Here is a 26,263-nt window from a genome sequence, read left to right as displayed (position 1 = left end):
CGACGAACTATATACACTACACTTGAAAATTTGTAAAAATAATTGATTCTGAAAAATTCGGAAATCGACATCACTATAAGGCTTCCTTTATGAGGAAGCAAAACGAAAAAAACGACGATTTTTAAATTTTGAAAAATTTTCAATTATTTTTTGCGTATAATTTAGATGAAAAATGTATAAATTTAATGAATTTAGTCGAAAATCAAGTTTTTTAAATTTTCTGTACAAAAAAAATCGAAAAAATCGACCAATTTTTATTGTTCAGAAATTTTTAAAATCGTTCAAAAACTGATTTTTCGAGTAAATTTTTGTTTAAAAATGAAAATAAATAACGAATTTAGTCGAAATTTACGATTCCGAAAATTTTTTGAAGAAGAAAAAAAGAAAATTCGAAGAAATCGTCGAATTTCAAAATTTTTAAATTTCCTATAAAAAAACGAAAAAACGACGATTTTAAAATTTGCAAATTCGTTTAAAAACTTATTTTTTGCGTATGATTTAGATGGAAATTTAATAAATTTTGTGAAAAATCAAATTTTTAAAATTTTCTGTAGAAAAAAACGAAAAATTGATGAACTTTTCTTTTTTAGAAATTTTTAAACTCGTTCAGAAATTAAATTTTCGCTTATCAGTTTGAAAATGAAAATAAATAACAAATTTAGTCGAAATTTACTATTCCGAAAATTTTCTGAAAAAGAAACATTTAAGAAATCGACGATTTTCGGGATTCTTGAATAATAACAACCTAAGTAAGGGTCCACTACCTTTAAATAAATAATTTCCGAAGGGCAAATACCTTGAGATATTTTTATTTTAATTTTTGTTATTTGTCCAGCAAATGTTTAAAACTAATTTTTTGTAAAAATAAGAATTTTGAATGGTAAATTAAAATATCCAAAATTCATCTTTAACACTTTTATTTTCTGGAATTTCTAAGATTTTTAATAACAATTTTTTGCAAAAATAATTTAAACTATAACTATTGGACGCAGTTTTTTCTTACGAGTTCATTGATACCAAAAACTCATTTTTCATCAAAATGTCAGTTTACTAAGTTTTTATATCACACGGTAGCATTGCCCTCACTTCCTACTTCATGGTAAAAAATTGTGTTATTTCAAACTTTTTTTATTAAAAAGCTTGCCATTTTCTTCATTTTTGATGTTTTTGAATATTTTGAGATATTGGCTCGGAGAGGTTTTCTACAGTTTCCCTCTCCACTGGCGAGAAAACCCATTAGACGGGTGGTCCAAGCAAATGCGAGTACTCCTAATTTCAAGCCGTTCTGTAGACGCAAAAATTTAGTATATAAGTATAGTTTGTAAGAAAAATTCCACGGGGACACTTGTAACGCTAGATTAAGGCAAAAAGACGAGTGTATAAATAAATATTTTGAGGTATAGGACCTGTATTAAGTCGTCTGTTTTGAAATTATATTTGATTTTTTTATTTAAGATTTTTCTGCGGTGAACCGTAATTTAAAGTAATTTTTATTAGTGGACAAAGCGCCCTTTGTAAAAAAAAGATTCTTATATTTTTTCAAATCTGAAATTCTTTTTTTAAAACTTTTCAACATACACTATGACATGTAAAAAACTTTTGATCAATTATATTTTCAAACTTTGAGCAAGAAATTTTTTTAAAACTTCCGATTTTAGGGCCAAAAAAGTTACAAAATCCCATAAACTTATTTTCCCTCTAGTAGAAATATCTCTAATATGTGTGAATGGTGTATTTCAATATTCAGATTATTTTCCAATATTTAACTCTCAAATATAAACTCTTTATCCCTCTAAATGTTCACAAAGAACCTCCAGTTTTTTCAGTGTACATTATTAGATTTGTAATAGCATATAACAATTTGCATTTTTTATTTTAAAACATGGGAAAACCAAGTCATGCGCTACGCGGAGAATCACTCACATAAAAATTCGACCAAGGAATAATCAATCTTATGATAAATTATAATTAATTAAAATAAATTAAACTAAATTTTAATATAAAATTAAAATGATGTATTAACCAAAAAATAAAATATAATTAGTAATAGTAAAGTAAATTAAATTAATTTTCCTGTGTTTTAGAGGGAAGAAGTTAACAACAGAGTGTCTTAATAATTATCGAGTAATTAAGATAAAAGTGAAATAAGCTTACGGTGAATGCATTTCGAACAATATCAGCAGCTTCATGTGCAAACATATACGTGCGAATAAAATTAGAATTAGTTGGGAGTTTCTTGATTTACGTTGATACTCGACTGATTCAATTACTGCGATAATTGCAGTCAAAAGTTATAAAAGTATGATAGAGAGAGAAACAGCATGAATTATGGCATGGATATAACTTTTAGTTCAATGGACCTATAGAGTTACCCCTTCTTCTCCCTTACCTGTTCGATTTCCCAATATATATATATATATATATATATATATATATATATATATTCTTATTTACACACAACTTTCTTTTTATATTGTTCTTGTTTTACTTCTCATTCTATCAGGTTGAGGGGTTGTTTTTTGCGTTCGAAGCGCCACTTGGAGGTAAGACCTGAAACTTCCCTCTATATCTGAACTGGCAGTGTGCCCTGATCCGCGGCGCTGTTATAATGTCGGTACAGTGAAAATAAAAACAAAAAATGCGTGAATTATGAATACAACAGTGGTTAAACGATTATTTTTCGTGATAAGTGAGTAGGTGATTTTCTTCTAAATTTCAAAACCTGAGAAATTGTTATTATTCTTTTCAATTTACATGCTTGTTATTAAAAATCAAGATATAAAACAAATATATTTTATTTTATCAATTAAAAATTAGCATTTAATAAATTAATTTTTTCGATTTTTGGAAGACGTATATAAAAGGTAAAAGAAAAACACTCTTTTACTTTTTTATAAAATAGACGACGTTTCGGTGGTCAGGTTCGCCACCATCATCAGGTCACTTTAATAGAAAAATTTTTTTAAAAAAATTAATACAACAAAATTTTGAAAATTTAAATTTAAACAAAAAATAAAAAACAATTTTTACCTAGTTAAAGTCAATAAATAAACATCACGTCAATAAATTAAAAACATAAATAAACGCAATACAACAAAAAAATAAAATATTTAAATTTACAAATCACAAACATATTAAAACGAGTGATTAGTCAAACTGACTGAGCCGGTGACAATTTTCGCGTTATATACAGTCGATGGGGTCAATGACCCGCAATCGAAATATTATGAATTATAACCATTATTTCAATTTATTAAGCAAAGGAAAATAGGAATTACTAAGAAACTGTATATCTTCCTTCTTGTTAATAGTAAAATTATTGCATTTAATATAAATCATCTCAGAAATTAATCGTTTTTTATAAGAAGTTTCATAATCTAAAATTTCTGCATCGTCAAAATTAAAAGAATGATTATATTCAGTTTGATGTTTGTTCACAACGGATTCGAGGTTTTTGTTTTTATGCTCGCTAATTCTTTTTTTCAAAGTACGCTTTGATTCACCAATATATGTTGCAGGGCAACTATTACAATTAAATTTATAAACAATATTATTCCGATCCCACTTTTTTGTCAAGTCCTTTCCTAATTTTATTACAGAGCTTAAGCTTTTTTCCACAATAGGAATAGAAAGTAAATTATATTTTTTTAAAATATTAGATAATTGATAATAAATATCATTGAAAGGAATACAGATTTTAGGTAGTTGTTGATAAATACTAACGACATTGTTAGTTTGTTTTTTATCTATTGTTTTATGAATTAATGTATGTTTTCGTTTTTTAATATTTTTTTGTATAAATTCTAAAGGGTAATCGTTGTTTTGCAAAATTTTAAAGATTCGTTTAATGTTTTCATTATGAAAGGACTTGTGAGACAATAAAATTGCTCTATCATATAAATTGTAAACAATGTTTTTCTTTTGTTGAATTGGATGACGTGAAAAATAATTTATCAATCTATTAGAAGAAATGGATTTTTGATACCAATTAGTGATGAGTTGATTGTTATTTTTTATTAATGTCATATCTAGGAAATTAATTTTATTATCCATTTCTAGTTCATGAGTAAATTTTAAATTAATATTAAACGAATTAAAAGTGTCAATGAAAAGTTCGACTTGATCTTTATGGACGCACAAAAGTGTGTCGTCCACATATCTATAATAAAATAGAGGAACACAATTGAAATTGTTTTTAAGCAAATTCAAACAATCAGTTTCCACGTCATCCATTACAATATCCGCAAAAAATTTGCATTGCTTAAAAACAATTTCAATTGTGTTCCTCTATTTTATTATAGATATGTGGACGACACACTTTTGTGCGTCCATAAAGATCAAGTCGAACTTTTCATTGACACTTTTAATTCGTTTAATATTAATTTAAAATTTACTCATGAACTAGAAATGGATAATAAAATTAATTTCCTAGATATGACATTAATAAAAAATAACAATCAACTCATCACTAATTGGTATCAAAAATCCATTTCTTCTAATAGATTGATAAATTATTTTTCACGTCATCCAATTCAACAAAAGAAAAACATTGTTTACAATTTATATGATAGAGCAATTTTATTGTCTCACAAGTCCTTTCATAATGAAAACATTAAACGAATCTTTAAAATTTTGCAAAACAACGATTACCCTTTAGAATTTATACAAAAAAATATTAAAAAACGAAAACATACATTAATTCATAAAACAATAGATAAAAAACAAACTAACAATGTCGTTAGTATTTATCAACAACTACCTAAAATCTGTATTCCTTTCAATGATATTTATTATCAATTATCTAATATTTTAAAAAAATATAATTTACTTTCTATTCCTATTGTGGAAAAAAGCTTAAGCTCTGTAATAAAATTAGGAAAGGACTTGACAAAAAAGTGGGATCGGAATAATATTGTTTATAAATTTAATTGTAATAGTTGCCCTGCAACATATATTGGTGAATCAAAGCGTACTTTGAAAAAAAGAATTAGCGAGCATAAAAACAAAAACCTCGAATCCGTTGTGAACAAACATCAAACTGAATATAATCATTCTTTTAATTTTGACGATGCAGAAATTTTAGATTATGAAACTTCTTATAAAAAACGATTAATTTCTGAGATGATTTATATTAAATGCAATAATTTTACTATTAACAAGAAGGAAGATATACAGTTTCTTAGTAATTCCTATTTTCCTTTGCTTAATAAATTGAAATAATGGTTATAATTCATAATATTTCGATTGCGGGTCATTGACCCCATCGACTGTATATAACGCGAAAATTGTCACCGGCTCAGTCAGTTTGACTAATCACTCGTTTTAATATGTTTGTGATTTGTAAATTTAAATATTTTATTTTTTTGTTGTATTGCGTTTATTTATGTTTTTAATTTATTGACGTGATGTTTATTTATTGACTTTAACTAGGTAAAAATTGTTTTTTATTTTTTGTTTAAATTTAAATTTTCAAAATTTTGTTGTATTAATTTTTTTAAAAAAATTTTTCTATTAAAGTGACCTGATGATGGTGGCGAACCTGACCACCGAAACGTCGTCTATTTTATAAAAAAGTAAAAGAGTGTTTTTCTTTTACCTTTTATATACGTCTTCCAAAAATCGAAAAAATTAATTTATTAAATAACTGTGGAAGAATTTACTAAATATTTAAAAATTAGCATTGCTTTTTTCCGAACAGGGTACATATTTATTACTCATTATTTTAGTGACATTGTTGATTTCAAGTTGTGATTGCTTAGAAGTTTCACAAAGTCGTAGCGTCACGTGGTCTCTCAGAAATAAGTTTTATTTTAATGATAACGACGAATTAGTAATCTTCTTAAAAATATTATTAATACTGAAATAATTAAATTAATATACAAAATTGTTTATTCTCGGGTAATAATAAAACTATTCAAAATTATATTAATATATTATATTAACCAGAAAACCTTTTTTTTGTAATGCAAATTAATAAACATTTCTTTTTAATAAAACTGGAAATAATTTTCCAAATTTAATCAATTCCCATATAGGAAATTAAATTAATTTAAAACGTGCTGAAAAATCTATAAAATTCAATTATACATTGCATTGTTTAATAATAATATAAATTTAAAAAAATTGAAAGGAACCGAAATAAAGTTAACTGATTGGATTTTGCCTCCGAGAGGCTTCAACTCTTATTTAATATCATATTTTTTGTACCTCGTCCATTGTTTCATAATGGAATAAAAATAAAAATCATTCACATAAAATATAATAGGATGAAAATAAAATTGAAGATCGAAACACAATTTTTTTATTTGAAAAACGTGATAATGAAATATAAAAAACTGCCATAATACAATAAATTTTTTATGTAAACCAATCATTATAACGTAAATAAAATGTAAAATGTTGAATTTCTTTACTTTAAATATTAAATTTTTTTTATTGTATATTATTTCAAGTTTTCCAGTTAAAATTTTTAAATTCATTTATTTAATAATGTATACGGTTAACAATGTATAGGATAGATGCACCAATTACTGCTATTGCTCCAATTACTGAGATTATTTGAAAAATACTACTATTTATTATTATAAAATAATATAATATTTGAAAATGTTTCAAAAAATTATTTTCTACCTTACTCAATACCATTGTACGTAAAGAAACACATTTAAACTATTATTATTAATTTAACTATTTAAGATCCAAAATTGCTTATCGCAGTAACTGGCACATTTCCATTGAATGCATGTTACTGGGAGTAACATAACAAAAATACATTTTCATCGCAGTAACTGGTTCAATCTCGCAGTAATTTACACTTTTGATATAATTTTTTTAATGCTTTAATTTCTTTAAATAATGAATTTTTATAAAGTTTTTATTAATGTTTTATTATTTAAATAAAACGAGCTTTAAATTTAATAAGCCTTAAACTTACTTCTTTTATTATAATTGTCAAATTTTTTATTTCAAAGGCTGCTAAACCAGAATTTTGCAGTAACTGGCACATTTACCCTATGTGTTTACGAAAGAAATTGTACTCTTTTATGAAATAAAGTACTGTATAAATCAAGACACGCAATAGCGTTTTTGTATAAACAAAAATTATTTTTGCTGCAACAAAGGAAGCTTTATAGTAATTTAATTTCCGAATTTGTTAGAGTTAATTATTTTTACAAATTGACAAGTGTTTATATAATAAAAATATAATAAAAACATAATAAAAATATAATAAAATTGTAAAAAATTGAAAAAACGTGAAATTTTTCTATGACATTTTAAAATCGGTTAAACATATTTTTTTCTCGTTCTTTATAGAAAAATATTTACATATTTTTTTAATTTTTTATGATTGCCCAAATTTTTGAAATTTAGGATTTTTAAAAGTAGACTTATTTTCAGTAGCTTATAACTTTGAAAGTATTGAGTTAAGAATAAAGTTGTCAAAGAAATAAAATTTTAATTTTTCTTCAACTTTTAAATAATTAAAAAAACTTGATTTTTTTAAAATTTGGACATGATTAATTTTAATTTTTTCTTTATTTATTTATACCCAATAATATACAGAAAATTTTCCTGAAAGTCCAGAGAAGGGCCGATTGAGTTTAAGGAGTTTAAAAAATTGTTTAAAATTCGCTTGCAAGTTGCTCGTGGGCTACGCTATGCTTTACCGTATGATTTTTTTACAATTGACTATTCGATTCTGTCTACATCCTATAGTTTTTACCGATTTGAGTGTTAAAACGAAACATTGTAGAAAATAGACAGAATCGAATAGTCAATTGTAAAAAAATCACACTGTGAAGCGTAGCGTAGTCCACGAGCAACTTTCAAGCGAATGTTGAACAATTTTTTAAACTCCTTAAACTCAAATATGTTTAACCCTCTGCCTACGCAAGTGACCGTTATCGACAAAAAACGACAATTCGGTCGCCTGGTGAGAACTATGGGAATTACATTCAAAAGCGCTAGAGTGGGGATAAGTCAGCGTAGGCAGAGGGTTAACCGATTTAAAAATGTCATAGAAAAATTTTACGTAGTTGCCCATGTATTTCAAAAAGAAAAACAAGTGTTCGGATGTATTTGTGTGCCGGATTTTTTATAAATTTTGTAGGTGTATTGCGGTCTCGAATATTTAAAATCAGACACAAGGATTACCAAATCCTCACATATATGAAAAAGTGTTAACTGATTTTTTTATTTATTTACAGTTCGAACTGTCACTGAAAAACACATGTTTTTTATACTTATGACGTTATGCACACGTTATTAACACCATTTGTTCTGATGTAAATAAAAAATTTGCGCTGCGTTTACATTGAACCATCTCTACTAAATCCCAAAAACTTACTTCGAAAATAATATAGATACTTACACTGTGTAAATAAGCTTGTTTTCCAATCAATAAAACATAAAATTATTGTTAAGGGGACATTCCAGTTCAAAACAGGAAATAACAAGGCAGTTTTAGTATATATTATTAACCCATTAACGCCCAACTCGTGAAAATTCTTTGGTCATTTTCAAGCTACGTAATCCTTAATATGAGACGAGTAGATATGCAAATTAGGTAAAGAGAGACATTCTTATTTATATTGCCTTTAGAGAAAAAGAAACCAGAGCCGGCGTTACTGGTGCCGCCGTTACCAAGACGTTACCTTTTGTGTTTCAATTAAAAAAGTATATATATATATATATATACACTACCGTCGGGAATTATCGGTACGGTTGCACACGCACGACCCAAAAACATACCAATCTTTAAATCACGATTTTTTTGTAAATACAAATGTCAGAAAATTAACAAATATACAATTCGAAAGATTATTAAATTCTACGATTAATGGTACATAACTAAACATTTTAATAACACAGGCACACAAAAAAAAATGTCGTGGCCGAGACACTACAGTAGTATATTCCCATGTATTTTTGGCCGCTGAATCCGAATCTGAAGTCCGAATGCTCAAATTGGTTCTTTTTTTTGAGTTATACTCAAAAAACGACTCGAAACACGAATTTGAACCAAAAAAATTTAAAAATTTTTTTGTGACATAACAATAGCATATTTCCATGTATTCTTTCCCGCTGAATCCGGATTCGAAGTCAGAATTGACAGATATGCTCAAAATTTTGAGCTAAACTCAAAAAACGACTCAAAAAACCGAATTAAAATGACGAAAATGAAAAATTTCTTCTGTGACACTGCAAAAGTATATTCCTATGTATTTTTTCACGCTGAATCCGAATTCGAAGTCAAAATTGACAGATTTGCTCAAAATTTTGAGATAAACTCAAAAAACTAATCAAAAAACCGAATTAGGATGAAAAAAGTACAGGTAAGAATGTATTCAGTTAATCCACATCAATTGGAGTTATTTCATCTTAGATTATTGTTGCTTACAGTAAAAGGAGCAACTTCTTTTGAAATTATAAAAAAATAAACGACATTGAAGCTGAAAAAAGGGCTTGTAGAAATATTAAAACAATGTTATTTAACGAAGGATATAATTTAACTGACTTTAAGGGATTATTAGATATACAAGATGAAATTTTTACTGAACAAGTTAATGATATAAATATTGCAAAACATATTAACATAGGAGAACAGAATTATGCTAAATTAAATGTAAAACAAAAACTTGTAGTTGATTATGTACTTGATGCCCTAAAGGATACTTCTTTTGATGATTCTATGGCAATTGTTAAGAAGTAAAGTAATAAATGTTTGCAACATGCCATTTACAGGTATAGCTGCGACTCTGCTTCCTAATGGAAAAACTGTTCATAAAGTTTTAGGCTTACCCGTTCCATTATACAGTGACTCATCTTCAAACATTAAAGTTCAATCTTCATAAGGCCTCTTTTTAAAAAATATAGATGTTGTTATTTGGGATGAAGCACCAATGGCTCCAAAATATGCTTTAGAAATTATGGATTATCTATTTCAACGAACCTTTCGGTAGTAAAATTGTAATTCTAGGCGGAGATTTTCGATAAACTTTACCAATTAAAGAACGGGGTACTAAATCAGAAATAGTAAATTTATAAATAAAAAATAATAAACCATAGAAATATTTCAAAAATACACATTAACAGATAATATGAGAGCTTTACCAAAAGAAACGGAATTTATAGATTTTTTACTTAAAGTTGTCAATGATGAATTAAATGATGCAGATGATAATGTTATATTACCAGAACATATTATTCAAAAAGGGAATAGGTACACAAAATTTAAAATAAAATTTAATTCTTTAAAGATAAAATGTTTTTAATAACTATGTGCGTATCTTTAGAGTAATATTAGAAACTTTTCGGTCTTAAAACATTTCCATTTTTAATAGCAGAAAGAAAAGGGGCGTGCGTAGCGCGCAAAAATAGTGACTAGTTATAAATGAAACGGTTGACAATTTATACCAGATGTACTTACATTTTTTAAAGGTTTTGGATGTGCTTTTTCTGATTCCGGTGTCAAAAATAAATTTCGTCCAAACCAAAATTAAATATGGCGGTTTTAATGTCAAAAAACACAAAAAAAACTTCATTTTTTCAAGTTCGACATTTTTTTCACATCTAAAAAGTGTAAGAATCAAATTCTATTTTCAACCATCGGTGCATAAAAATTATACACTTTCGAGAGAAGTAAAGTAGAATTAAATATTTTAAGATGACGGACCAATATGGCGTCAAATTTAAAGTAAAATTTTAAATTTTCGGGCAATATTGCCTGAAATTTGTTACTCGGGGGTTTTTGGGATCGCTGATTACGAATATTAACTTCATTTTTAAATATTCAAAATGGCGGATACAATATGGCAGACGAGTTTTACAAAAATTCATCGAATTCGCATGAAACTTGTCACTCGGGGGTTTTTGGGGTCGCTGATTACGAATATGAAATTCATTTTCAAATATTCAAAATGTCGGATTCGATATGGCGGACTTTTTTTTAAATTGATCAAATTCACTTGAAACTTGTTTCTCGGGGGTTTGTAATCAGTGACCCCAAAAACCCCTGAGTAACAGGTTTCAAGTAAATTTGATCAAATTTAAAAAATTCGTCCGCCATATTGAATCCGCCATTTCGAATTTTTGGAAATACAGTTCATATTCGTAATCAGCGACCTCAAAAACCGCTGAGTTACAAGATTTAAGCCAATATAATGAAATTTGAAGTTTATTGTCCGCCATATTGAATTCGTCATTTTGAATTTTCTAAAATAAAGCTGATATTTGTAATCAGCGACCCCAAAAACCCCCGAGAAACAAGTTTCAAGTGAATTTGACCAATTTAAAAAATAAGTCCGCCATATTGAATCCGCCATTTTGAATTTCTGAAAATGAATTTCATATTTGAAATCAGCGACACCAAAAACCCCCGGGTAACAAATTTCAGGCGAATTCATTAAGTTTTCGGCAATATGAAGAATATTGCCCAAAATTTTAAAATTTTACTTTAGATTTGACGCCATATTTGTCCGCCATCTTGAAATTTTAAATCCTACTTTACTTTTCTTTAAAGTGTATAATTTTTATGCACCGATGGTTAAAAATAGAATTTTATTCTTACCCTTTTTAAGGTGAAAAAACTGTCAAACTTGAAAAAATGAATTTTTTTTGTGTTTTTTGACATTAAAACCGCCATATTTAATTTTGGTTTGGACGAAATTTTTTTTTGACACCGGAATCGCAAAGAGCACATTAAAAACCTTTAGAAAATGTACCTCTGGTATAAATTGTCAACCGTTTTATTTATAATTACGTAGCTTGAAAATGACCAAAGAGTTTTCACGAGTTGGGCGTTAATGAGTTAAAATAACTGACATTTATTTATAAAATTTCGTTTACATGTGACAAATAATTTATTTAAGGTACTACTATACTTTAGAAGGCTCTTAGAAGACCAAATTTAAAAAAAAATTTCTTAGGTCTTTTATTATAAATATGAAAAAAAACTTTTTTGCCTATATTAGTACATATATGGAGAATAAAAATAATGGTTTGTTTTTAATTTTTATTTAATATCATAATCTGCAGACAGCATCCAGATCAAAACTCCAAAAAGTTAATTGTCCAATTGAGGACAGTTTATCTCAAGATTGACAAATCGGAAACAAAAAATTTAAACTGCTTTTTAAAAAGGAAGGTGTCTTGCATAGAAATCCACCACCAATAATGAAAAATGGACTGAAATAAAAAAATAGCAGATGTTTCAATATTTTTTGTCAAAATACACTATGTTTTTCAGTATTTTTATAGTCTGCAAAAATGTTTTTTTTTTAATTTTTTGACCATTTTCTGGTAAATTCTCACACAGGACATGCTAACAAACAAAACGACTTCACAGAAAAAAAAGGTTTGGTTCAAACAACCGAAAATTCATTTTGGTCAACCGAACTGGTTGGTTGACTATGGACTGACCAAACTCAGCGTTTGGTAGGACCAAACTAGATTGGTTGCACGGAGTTTGGTTCATCCAACCAAACTGTTCGTTTGGAAATACCATTCGAAATTAGGTTGTGTGAAACAAATAATTTTGTTAAAGCAACCCTACTTATAAATATTTTTTGTTTGGAAAAAATAAAAAAAATTGAAAATTTAATATTTTCAGCGGAAAGTAAAAATTCTCATATTTGAATAACAAAATTTATTATTTATTTCCATTTATAAAAATATTTTTAATATACATGGACTAGAATTTAATAAATTATTTATTAAAATACATTCATAATTACTGTTATTTTAAATTTCGTTTGCCCCTAGATGATCATCGAAACCATAATTTATTAAAATTAAGGAAAACAGACACATTTTTTCTCCATTGGCCAAAAGAAAAGCAAGTTATCTTCTGTGATATATCAATCCGCTTCAAGCGATAAAGAAATTTAAAAGGTTGAGAAAAAATAAATTAATAATAAAAATAATTTTTTTTAAATCAATTCTAACTATAATAAGGCTCATTTTAATAGTATTTTTTGTAGAATTGAGATTTCTTACAAGATTTTATCTACATACATTTATTAATTAATTAATTAATTTATTTATTAATTTATTATCATTTGTCAATAACGAGAAAAAGGAAAAGGCATCATTTTTATTGCAAATAGAAAAATCTCACCTTCTAATTTATCAATATATTTTTTAAACCCCTATTTTTTTAATAGCTGTTTATAATCGATCTCACGTAGGCACTTTTGATATAATAGTTCTTTGATAATTTTTATTTATTTAACTTTAGGCTTGTTAAAATTAAATCAATTTCTACTCAATACACGAAAATACTATTTTAAAAACAATTAAACATTAATTTTAAAGAAACACTTATCACTGCACTGAGAAATTATATTTATTCCGTGACGCTTAGCTTCAGAACCAAAGACTTTAAACGTAAACGAGATACTGCGAAATAAAGGAAAATTTGAAAGATTAACACTAGTCGAGATGCCTCTTATATTTTCCGATATTTTACGAAAAGGACCGAAGTTAAAAACTATAAAAAAAAGATCCCTAAGTTGTTTGGAAATTGGTAAGGGTACTTAAACTTTTCCTTACAGAGGCACAGGTCTCCTCAGAGGTGGGCAGGTTATTCTAAAATGTAACGCTACAAACTTGGTGGGGAGTTGTTCCAAATGACTTCCAGATTTCAAATTTTCAAACCGATAAATCGTACCTGATCCTCTTTTCGAATTATCTCTTATACAGATAGTCGGAAACTTGAAAAATTTATTATCTTAATGTGGAAGCTTTGATTCAGAAGACTGCTGATTTTTCGTTACTAAAAATTTTTTAGACAAAGATTTTATAGATAATTATGGTTCCGAATTGTCTCTTCTTCAAGAAACTTTTTGATTTTTTGAATTTGGACACGTCTGTCACATGTTAAAGTGCTACATATATGAATATATATATAATTTCAGAAGCCTGCAAAAAATAAAAATTTCCGTTGTCTGAGATCGAGAAGTCATTTACCGTAGCTTTTGCTGCGCTAAATCCGAATTAACATTTAACAAAAACCTCCCATCACGTCAGGATTTTGAGAAAATTGGGGGTAAAATACCCAAAAATCATTTCTTAGTAGTTTTTGAAAATTTCTACTGGGTAAATCCGACGTGGTAGAGACTTGTCATATGAGTTAAAATAAAGCTTGAACCCTCTACTTTACGTAAATATAGCGATATTACCAACAACAAACTAAATTAACTGTCAAAATTGATTTTTCAACAGTTGTCCTGCATACAAATTGACCTAAATACAACAATTTTAAAAAATGATTGGATTCGCTAAGAATTTGTTACTTAGAGGTTTTCGGGATCGCTGATTACGAATATGACGTCAGATTTTCAAAACTCAAAATGTTGGATCCAATAAGGCAATCGACTTTTAAAAATCGATTCAATTTGCCTGAAACTTGTTACTCGAGGGGTTTCGGGGTCGCTGATTAGGAATCTGTCCACAGATTTTTTTATTTTGACATCATATTCGCAATCAGCGACCCCGAAACCCCTGAGTAACAAATTTTAAACCAATCCAATCATTTTTTAAAACCGTTGTATTTACAAAAACTAAAAAGTGATTTTTGGGAAATATAGGGGAGAGTGGGGCAAGACGGGGTACCGGCCCTATTTAACAAACGAATTAACCAATCGCGATTATATTTTACATAATACTGCACCAAGACGATAGTTTCTTGTTTACAAAACCTAATAGCCATGAGAACAAATCTTTTATCTGTTTTACTAAAAAACTGTTTTCGACGATTTTCTTGTGAATTTTTTACTTTTTTAGAAGGTGTTTATTATTTAAAAATAACAGTTAATGAACTATATAAAATTTTTTATAACTGGCAAGGGTTACAGAAGAAGGGAAGCATATGTTTTTTCTTTGTTGAATCGTAAATTGTAGTAATTAATCATTTTATTCAATTTCGTAGGTGCGGGCAAGATAAGGGTAGGGAAGAGTGGGTCAAGACGGGGTACACAAATGAAGCAAAAGAAAAGAGAAATAAGGGAAGTTAAGAAAACTACTTAAATCAAGACTGAATAAAAAAAGAGTGAGCAAAAAGAAAAAAGCTTGTCAGGTTAAACCAATAATTAGCGATGGTAAAGTGGAAAATACACCTTGTCTCTATAAATTGTAATGGTTATTATTTAGACTCAAATGAAGGCTGGGCTGCTTGTTCTGTCTGCGGCCAATAGGCTTTGTGCAGTTGTGCTGGTGTCTATGACGAAGATGAAGATGCAACCTTTACTTGAAAAATTTGTCGACAGAAATAGGTTGCTTTTTAGTACCGCGCCGGTGGGGCAAGATGGGGAGATTTGCAATTTTTTCCATATTATTAATTTTATGATTTTTTAAGGAACAGTTGGCCTTTGTACGCCTTTATTACTAAAGACTGATTCCCAAAGATGGTTATTAAATAAAATAATAAAATATATATTCGATAATTTTCGTTTTTTTGCGCTTTAAACCTTAAGTACCCCGTCTTGCCCCACTCTTCCCTACCCCCAATTTTCTCAAAATCATGAACATAATTATCTATAAAATCTATGTCTAAAAAATTTTTAATAACGAAAAATCAGCAATTCGCCTCGGGCATCATTTCGCACAGTGCCGGAATTCGAACTTTCTGCCCTTATAATGTATAATGTTATTAATGTATATGTATAATGTATATAATAATACATATATATTATATATTATATATGTATATAATAATATAATATATTATGTATAATGTTATTAATTTTTCAGAAAATTCAAGAAATGCCTAATCTAGGTTCACTAGATTGATATTTCACTATAAACTTTAATGTTCCTTCTAATTGCACAAAGTTCAAGACACAAACCCTGTAAATAAAGATTGTCTTTAAAATGTCTTCAAATTAATGTTCTTTTAATCTTTTACTGAATTACCTTTTTTTTGCTGATACTAGATTCTTTCTCTATAACATTTAATTCTTTTATTTTGCTTCCTCGTGAGGAAGCTTTGTAGTCGTTTAATTTAAAAAAATTTTAAAAATCCTTTTAACAAATTTTCTTCTATATGGGACTATGTTATATAAGACCCTGAACAATTGTCCGGATGTATGTATGGATGTGTGTGTGTGGATCCCGATTTTTGTGAACACGATAACTCGAAGTATAAGAAAATCTTACTCATTTATTTCTAAAATCTTATTCTTTGCACTACGACGGATCGATTGGTATATATAAATTATATATTGTATTTAAATTAATAGAATTAAAACCAGTTATAGGCAAAAAAATTGCACTTTTAAAAAAATTCATTTTTTAAAATCTTGTTTCTGTACAATAAAATTTTATTATTTATTGAAAAATAAATCAAAAATCTTATTCTTTGCATCAAGACAAATCGATTCATGTATATAAAGTATATATTCTATTGAAGTTTATAGAATTAATTACAATTAAAGTTGAAAAATTTACTTTTTTACTAAAATTCTTTTTGATTATTTAGATTCATATTTGTGTACCTATAAGAGATTTTTATTCTTTCTATTAAGACGAATGAACTTTATTTTATAAATGTTAAATTGTATTAAAAATGATTTAAAAATTAAATATATACTTATCGATAATGCTTCCTCCACGAAGAAGCAAATTTTTTTTGCTGATCATAAAGAGGAAGCAAAATGTTCATGTAATGAACATCTGGATTTACAACTTGTTTTATATTTCTCTCACAAAATTCTTTATATTTATTTTTACTTGTTTTATTTCAATATTCTCTTTTAATTCTTTTATTTTATATTTCTTTTACAAATTCTTTATACTTATTTTCGTTTACTTAATTTTCAATATTTTCTTTTCAATTCTTTTAATTTTCCATTTATGTCACTTTTATTATTTTTATATTCCAATATAACTTTTAAATCCAACCTTTTTTACTTTCAATCTATTTACAATTATTCTTCAAACAAAATCACTTTTTCCAAACAAACTTTTATTTAACCCTTATAACTTATGAGAAAATCCCTTGCTCAGAGATGCAAACTATATTTTGATCTTCACGATCACTACGGCCAATTGCCGGACTTGAAATTCAGGCTACAATGGCCTGGGCTAAACTCTGGACCTCAACTGCCCGGCTTAAACTGCCCAGATTTCCCAGTGTCAATCAATTTTATTGAACGACGATTTAGTGGGGAAATCGTATGTTAAGTTTATTGCACTTGACTGTTGCCAAGCCAATTCTGTAAGCTTGCAGATTTAGATAGTAGCGTGATCCGAGTTCAGTGACTTGGATGCACCACTCCTTATATTGAGCAATTTACTTTTTATATTTTCTAACTATTTCTCAAAAGGGTCAACAAACTGTTTGTCCAAGAACAGTAATTTATTAAGAAGATGCTACGCAATGCTAAGGTAAACCTCTGTAAACTATTATCAAAAAAATTAATCCGATCTGAGATTGTATTAGTTTCTCTACTAATCCTACAAATAAGTTCATTATTTCCATAATTTGTTCTATGATAGAATAAATTAGATTTAGATTAAATTAAATTATTTTTAAATTAGATTAAATTATTCAAAAAGAAGAAAATCCCTTTTGTGAGATTACAAAGGATTGTTTTTGTGTAAATGTTTTATGATGTGTTTACAAAATCTCATGTTGTGTGTTAATGATGTACACTACCGTCCACGAGTATCAGGGAGATTACACGCGACTCTATGAAAAAATATGCCATCACTTTTTTAATCATATCTCGTAAATAAAAGGAGATACAAAAAAAACTTACATGTGGTTAGAAAGCTGATTAAATTTTACGTAAAATAAGCCGTCTTTGAAGTTATTTCGTTAACTTTTTTTGAGTTGTAGAGTGAGAAAGAAATAAAAAAATTATCAAATTTTCTCATTTTTGGCTCTTGATTTCAACTTTTTCAATAATCTAGAAAAATTTAGATAAAATTTTTCTAAAAACACAGAAATCTTCGTTAGAATTTCAGCTTTAAAATAAGCCTTCGAAAAATAAAAAAGATTACTCCGTCTTCAATATATCATTAAAAATGTGAAGCCGAGTTTCGACGATTGGTGCATTGAAATTTAACTGTGACGACTCGATTCTAGCTTCGCTTCGCTGCGAATGGGAGAGAAAACAGGGAAGGATTTATGCTGGGGAATAATAAATAATGATGTTTCACGAGTAATATAAAGAAACTTGAAAGTTCATCGTTCCCCGCATAAATTCGTCCCTGTTTTCTCTCTCATTCGCTGCCGCGCGAAGCCAGAATCGATTCGTCACATTTTAATTTCAATGTAACAAACGGTCGATCCACGGCTTCACATTTTTAATGATATGTTGAAGACGGAGTAATCTTTTTTAATTTTCGAAGGCTTATTTTAAAGCTGAAATTCTAACTAAGATTTCTGTGTTTTTAGACAAATTTTATCTAAATTTTTCTAGATTGTTTAAAAAGTTGAAATCAAGAGCCAAAAATAAGAAAATTTGATAATTTTTTTATTTCTTTCTCACTCTACAACTCAAAAAAAGTTAACGAAATGACATTAAAGACGGCTTATTTTACGCAAAATTTAATCAGCTTTCTAACCGTATTTAAGTTTTTTTGTATGTCCTTTTATTTACGAGATATGATAGAAAAAGTGATGGCATGTTTTTTCATAGAGTCGCGTGTAATCGTCCTGATACTCGTGGACGGTAGTGTATGTGATTTTAGTTTTTACTATTATAAATTAATTGTTTACAATTTAAGAAAGTTACGGAGTTCGGCCGAAACAGAAACTAAAATCGAATTCGTAATCAGTGACCCCAAAAGCCTCAGAGTAAGAAAATTTAGGCAAATTTAATTACATTTTGGTATTTTGAAAAATAGTGACCAACCCTTTGAAAGTTTATTTCATATTTGACGCTGTAACGTTTGCAGTAACTTTTTCTTTTGTTTCAAATTCTAATGTAACATATTTGTCACATGCATCGTATACAAACAAGCATGCACTTGTTGACGACCGAAGTGTTAAGCATTCGACACCCTAAGCGATATGAACGTATCATAACGACAGAGAATAAGAGAAACGCGAAAGAATGCTTAATAACTCCTGTTGACCTCAAGGTATTAGTCATCTTATGTGTATATTCTATTAATTCCACTATATGAGATTTTAATATTAAATCAAATCAAAATTGAAATCGTTTAAACAATTAGATTTTCTTATGACAAGTTTTACAACCAATTATATTAATATTACTATATAATTTCATGTGTGAACATTATTATAGATAATTTCTCCTATAAAGAAAAATTATATTTTTTTATTTATTTACTCTTGCTTACAACACATGTATATGTGATTACAAGGGAGTTACGCCAATAACAATAAGATACATAGAGATACACCTAAACAGTCATCCGAGCAGATAAAACTTTAATAAATACATTGACAAACTTTTTAATTAAAATTGGTTTGGATGATGACAGAACATTTAACCATTTATCTATATCAGGCAAATTGTTAGATTCGCTATCAAGAATAGGAGCAAATAGATGCGTACAGGCAGGACATGAAATTAAAATATGGAATATAGATTCCTCCCCCAAGTAACAAGAGGTGCAAGTTGCATCCAGGTGGAAGGCAAATTTTTTACGGTCAAAAACAATTCTTGTCACATGGCGATTAAGCAGTCTCAATTGTGCATAAATTCTTTTAAAAAAAACAGGCAAACGTAACTTTAAATATTTTTGAGTACCTTCATGCAAAGAAAGAAACGGAAAGATTTCAAGGCTTTTCGATAACTTTAGACTTTCAAGGTCACGATTTTTCAAATGAACAGAAAATTCTTTAAGAACAAAATCGCAATTTACACAAGTGGAAGTAGGACCTATATTGTCCCAAAGTTCTGAAAGACCGCAGGGTTAAAAACGAAAGAGTATTTTTGAGAACTAACAAAGCAAGATGTGAAGCACCTGTCTCTATTCTCACCGCATAGTTTGGGGTACAGTTGGGGATTCAAAAGTTTCTTAAAGAAAGAGAGTTGAACACCCTCTATTAAATCCAAAAAATTCAATCCCCATATCTGACAACTATAAGCAAGAACACTAAGGGCCAGGCTCTCGAACAGTTTAGTACAAGTTTCCCAAGATTCTGTTTTGACAGAATAGATTGTTCTTAAAACTGAACCTACTGCGGTATTTGCAGCACTTATAGCCTTTCCAGCAGCCGGTTTAAATGAACAAGAATTGTGAAAAATAATTCCGAGGTAAGTATAGTCCTTGACCACCTCAATGCTACTCTCACCAAATTTAAAACGTTTAAATTTTTTTGCCTTTGAATTACCGGATTTAGAGAAAATAACTATTTTTGTTTTTTCTGTGTTAACTAACAATTCATTTATCTCGCAGTAATCATAGAGTACATCCAATTTCTTTTTAAGTTCTAAAGGAGAGTCGGCAAGTAACACATAGTCGTCGGCAAACCCACGCATAACAACTTCTGTTGATTCATCCACTGATATACCTCTGCATTCTCTATCAATAAAAAAGTTCTGCATATCAGATATGTATAGAAAAAATTCAAATGGACTAAGAATTTCGCCCTGTAAGACGCCTCTCGTGACCTTCACCATTTGAGTTGAACCTTCCTGTGTTTTAATACACGTATATGCCTTAGAATAAAAATCTTTCATTACGTTAATTAATTTGGAGCTCAATCCCAAAGAATACAATTTATTCCATAGCAGTTGGTGGTTAATAGATGGAAAGGCCCCCTTAAAATCTATAAAAGCCGCGTACACGATTGCACCTGGATTGCTCAGATGAACCTGCAAAGTAGACATAAGAACAAACAAATTATCCAGGCAACCCATACCTCTCCTAAAACCCGCCTGAGATTCTGGAATGAGATTTAAAGATTCTGTCCAAGAAACAAGACGGTCATTCATGATTTGAGTAAAAATTTTTGCTATGTTATTCTCTAAAGAAATCTCTCTAAAATTTTCTGGATTAGAAGAATCCCCCCTCTTAAGAAGCATAAAGGTAATTAAATTTCCCCAGTCATTTGGAACTTTTTCTGTAGCCAAAATTTTATTAAAAAAGTGATTCATGTATAAGATCCAGTTCTGAGGCAGGCTCTTAAAAAAGGATAGAATTTCTGAATAGAATTTTCGTATAATTTAAATAAACTAGTTAATTATTTGATGAATTTTAATTGAAAATTTTGAATATGAATGTTTTCTGTAAAATGTTAAAAATACACGGAGAGACTTTTAGTTAGAAAAATTACTTTATCGTATTTCGATATTTCTAATAAAACGTAAGAATTTAGGGATAATCGAGGTATAGTTAGAAGAATTCTAATAAAGATTATGAAAAGACATAGTCAACGTCACTTTTGGTAATAAGTCTCAAAGTTTTTTGAATCTTTTCTAAAGCTTTATACTAAAAGTGAAGATCAGGTGACGCTATATATATAGCATATATAGGGTAGGGGTATACAAAATGCGTTACTAGGCACGTGTATACGTATATAATACATATGTATATAAATATATACATGATTTATTATAATATTATTACACAATTCAATTTTTAATCACTAATAACTTTTGAAACGTTTTTAACAAAAGACTTTCAAGACGATGATGACGCTCGGTTGTTTGCTGAGTGTTTGCCTAACATTAACTGGTCTTCGGTTGTGGACGGAACTGTTTGGAAACCTTCGTGAAAATATTCTAATAAAATTTTGTAAAAATTAAAACTGCTTACCATTTCAGAGCGTGTTAGTATTGAAAATAATACAGTATCTAAAATTTGTTTACATTTAATAGTATTCAAAATAGTGGGTTTACAAATAGAAATATCAGAATGTATTATAAATAAGTTCCATATTCTCGTATTTGCAATTGTCTTAACATCAAATGATATTCTTTCTAAACTTTTATACTAACTTCTGTTCCCTAAAAATTACAATAGTAGATAAAAAAATTAACACTACTTATTATAATAAGAACTATCATCATCGTACCTCGATTATCCCTAAATTCTTACGTTTTATTAGAAATATCGAAATACAATAAAGTAATTTCTATAACTAAAAGTCTCTCCGTGTACACAAAAAAATGCCTAGGACTCGTATGCCAGAAATTGACTAGGTTTCCTAGTTACGAGAGGAACCCACTATAGAATCCTAGTCAAAGTAATAAAATTCAAGCATAGTTAAAGTGACCAGGAAAATTAGTCAAATTGACTAGGAGAATAATATTAGATTAAATTGTGTATCATAATTATTTAAAATTGCTAATCAAATTCTTATTATCAAATAAAAGAGAAAAACTAATTAAAATAAAAAAAAATTAATTACTGTATTTGAACATATTTATATTTGACTTTGTATTTATATACCTTAGAATTAATTTAAACTTATGAAATAAATATTTGACGCCGCACAGTGGTTCCAAATACACAAAAAGCTGGCCAAAAATAGAAAAAATGATTTTTTAATTTCGAATTTTTTTCTATATAATCTCGTTAAGAATACTTAAGCACGTATTGCTGCGGGAAAAAAAATACCGAATATCAATTTTATAGTCTTAAATATTAGCGGAAAGACAAGGATCACAGAACAGTTGTATATTAGAATTTTGCAAAGCAATGTTGTACCCGTTATGAAATTTATAAGAAAATTACCTAAGTAAAAATTTTTTTGTATATTAAAGAAGGGTGCTTTAGTAAGTAAATTAACGATATTTAAGAATATTTTAAAGAAAAATTTATGTTTTTTGTGAGTATAATGTAATACTGTGAACAAGAGATACACATTTGTAAATCTATAGTTCTACAAAAAAAGTTCCACTCGATACCGCTTTAGATGTCATGCAAAAATATTCCTTGTTTAGTTTTGGAATAAATTTATTAAATTTTAGCTGCCAATATCTGCCAATTTGAGTTTTTTAATTGTTTATCTATAACGTTGCACATTTTTACATCAAAATGATACAAATCGTTTTGCAATAGTGTGAAATTAGCTACATCTTTTAACATTCATTTTTATGCTTCATTTTATTCACTTCACACCAGTATATAATGGCTACTCATTGACATAACTGTCAAATTTCCCCTTGCATTATGTACAATAATAATCTTCCAAGCGAACAAAAAAATATAAGTCTAACTCGGTTAGAAATTTTTGACATCACGAAAAATGTCCGAAACGATTGTTGGAAAAATCAAATTCATGTTTTGGAGGAGACATGTTCACAAAAAATTGGAACACCCTTCCAAATTTCAGAAAGTAGACACGTGGAATTGAAAATTCTTTTTTCAAAATTAAACTCAAAGTGGCAAAAAAACGGACGAACATATAATGAATTTACTAAGAAAAACAAAGATTGGCTTGATGTTAGCATAAGTTTTCAAGTAAGTAAATAATAAATAAATAATATGAAAATAAAAAATAAATAATATTTTTGTAATTGAATATCCTTCAAATTTTTGATATTCTCACAATAATCAGTTATACTAACTGTGAAACAGTGACATAGATTAGAGTAAATTTATTACTTTCTAGAACTCAATTGAAATTCTTGAATGCGAAACAGAATCAACAAATAGAGAGTCGTTAGCAAAATCATCACAACTTCGCGGTCGGCATTCTGTCTCATTCTCTGATAGCAGTGATAGGAGTAAGCGAAGAAAAACTGAGAGTTTACGGTCATCGTATGGCACCGAAGAGTTAGTGTATGCAGCGCAAATGAGTTTACGCGCTTCTGGCGCCCCGCAAGCATCACATATTTTAAAAGATGTGACTTCTTCATCTCCATCGAAGGCTTCCAATTATAAAGTAGCTTATCATGAGTCTTTAAAAGAGCCTTTGACCGAAATTTCTGCAGCTCATGCACTAAATTTAATTCTTTCTGGTAAAATGTACAAAGAAACCTATCAAATGACTAGATCGTTGACTAATGAGAATCGTCGCACCTCTGTCTATCCTTCCTACAAAAAAATACTAGCAGCTAAAGCTCTCTGTTATCCACCTTCGTCAGCTATGATGATAACTGAGACTAGCGCTGAAGTTCAATTGCAAAATTTACTTGACCATACTGTCAGTCGATTATTAAAATCACAAGAAAAGGTAATTGAAACATTAGCGCTGCTCCCAGATCATTTGCATAAAATGAAATTGTTTTTAAAATGGGGCTGCGATGGTTCATCTGGTCAACAATATAAGCAAAAATTTAAGGACGAGAGCAGTTCAGATGCAAACGTATTTTTTACCTCTGTTGTTCCTTTGAGATTGACAACAAAAAATCATAGTAATGGGGAAATAATCGTTTGGAATAATTTAAGACCCTCGTCCCCGCGTCTTTGTAGGCCTATTAGACTTCAATTTCTAAAAAAAACCGTTGTATCTACTCTCGCAGAAAAAGAGTATATTGAAAATCAGATTAAAAATCTTGTACCATTTGATTTAACTGTATCGTCGCGCAATATTCGAGTTAATTACGAACTAGCTTTTACAATGGTAGACGGTAAAGTCAAAAACTCTGTTACTGGAACTGCGTCTGCCATGCGATGTTATATTTGCAAAGCTACATCGAAAAATTTTAATAATTTAGATTTGATGCTGCAAATGAAAATAGAAGAAAGCTATCTTCACTTTGGCATAAGCTCATTACATGCTTGGCTTAGATTTATGGAGTGGCTTTTACATCTTGCGTACAAAAATTTTCAAGAAGGAGATAATAAAAAGTGGCAGGCGCGTTCGGCAGACATGAAACAAAATTGTAGCGACCGAAAAAAAAAATCCAAGATAAATTTTGGAAAGAGCTTGGATTGCGTATTGATATTCCCAAAGCAGGAGCTGGAACCACCAACGACGGTAACACGGCTCGACGTTTTTTTCAAAATGTTTCATTGACTGCTAAAATTTTGCAAATTGATGAAGAATTAATTGTTAATAAATTAATTAATTAATTAATTAATTGTTTTAGTGCACGGCTATGCTATTATTAAAGTAGCTGCTTTACCAATTGGGCAATTATCCGAAGATGCTCAGGAATCAAGAAATAAAGATATAAAAAAGGCTCGTGAAAATTTTGCAAGAAAATCTTCACGTGTTCAAACAATGGAAGATGTTTTCAAAAGACTCCTGGCGTCTTCGGATCCACTAATATCGAGTTTGCAAAAAGTGCGACCTAAAATAAGTGAACCCTTCAGTCCGAAAGTTTTGGAATTACTAGTTTCGTCCTGTGCGTGTACGCCTAATATTAATGATGTCGCTGATGATTCAGATTGACTCTGAATTGTCTGAAAATGAAGCACACTTTGAATCAGATTGAGTTTAAAAACAGTATATTACTTTTTGTAAACTGAGTATAAGGATTAATTTATATGATAATAAACTGATTGTTATTTTTCATTTCAAGATCATTTTCTCATCCTATTATTAAAAAATTATTTAATTTTTCAACTTAAATTAAAATTTTTATAAATCTAACGTTAGATTTGTAATAATTAAGCGACCCTGAAAACCCCCGAGTAACGATTTTCAGATGAATTCGATAAATTTTATAAAAATTTTCAGCCATATTGGATCAGCTATTTTGAATTTTCATAATCTGACGTCAGATTTGTAATCAGCTATCCCGAAAACCCCCGAGTACCGATTTTCAGATAATTTCGATAAATTTTATCAAAATTTTTCGCCATATTGAATCAGCCATTTTGAATTTTAAAAAAGTGATGTCATATTCGTAATCAGCGACCCTAAAAACCCCCGAGTAACAATTTTTAAGCGGATGCTATCATTTTTTAATTTTGCCGTCCGCCATATTGGATCCGCCATTTAGAATTTTCAAAATTTGACGTCAGAATTGTAATCAGCAACCACGAAAACCTCCAAGTAAACAAATTCAACTAGATTAATTCAGAATTGGAATTTTGGCCAGCTTTTTGTCTATTTGGAACCACTGTGCGCCGGGGCCCAAGAAGAAATGAATGCCTGGATCCTTCTATGGCCCATCCCTGGAAGTCACATTCCACCCATGGGATATGCGTGGAAGCCATCCATGACCCATCTAAGTTTTGAAAACTTGCGCCGCAATTTTTCTTGACGATTACAAATTTAATAATTATTTATCCAAACATTACTCGACGTCATTATTCGCCGCCCTGGTTGTCTGGTTGTTATCCCTTAGCAGCACGGTGGTTAGTACTACTGACAACATATGTATTTTAAAATATTCCAGAATAAACGTCCAAGTTTTGTAATAAAAATGATTGTTTCTTCCTT

General features: G+C 28.8%; 1 protein-coding gene across 3 annotated transcripts in view; it reads left to right on the top strand.

The window, feature by feature from the left end:
- Positions 1-2,530: 2,530 nt before the first annotated feature.
- Positions 2,531-26,263, top strand: part of LOC122505843 (5-hydroxytryptamine receptor 2A-like) — an 837,584-nt gene continuing 813,851 nt past the window's right edge. For 2 of the 3 annotated variants that reach the window (XM_043617694.1, XM_043617697.1), the window contains exon 1: positions 2,531-2,689. The gene's annotated coding sequence lies outside the window, so the exon portion shown is untranslated. Of the gene's footprint in view, positions 2,694-26,263 lie in introns of all 3 variants that reach the window. The other variant, XM_043617695.1, reaches the window with a different exon arrangement.

The sequence above is a fragment of the Leptopilina heterotoma genome, unplaced genomic scaffold (assembly GCF_015476425.1).
Source record: "Leptopilina heterotoma isolate Lh14 unplaced genomic scaffold, ASM1547642v1 Lhet_377, whole genome shotgun sequence".
Taxonomy (NCBI): Eukaryota; Metazoa; Arthropoda; class Insecta; order Hymenoptera; family Figitidae; genus Leptopilina; species Leptopilina heterotoma.
This window is presented reverse-complemented; position numbering and strand designations above follow the sequence as displayed.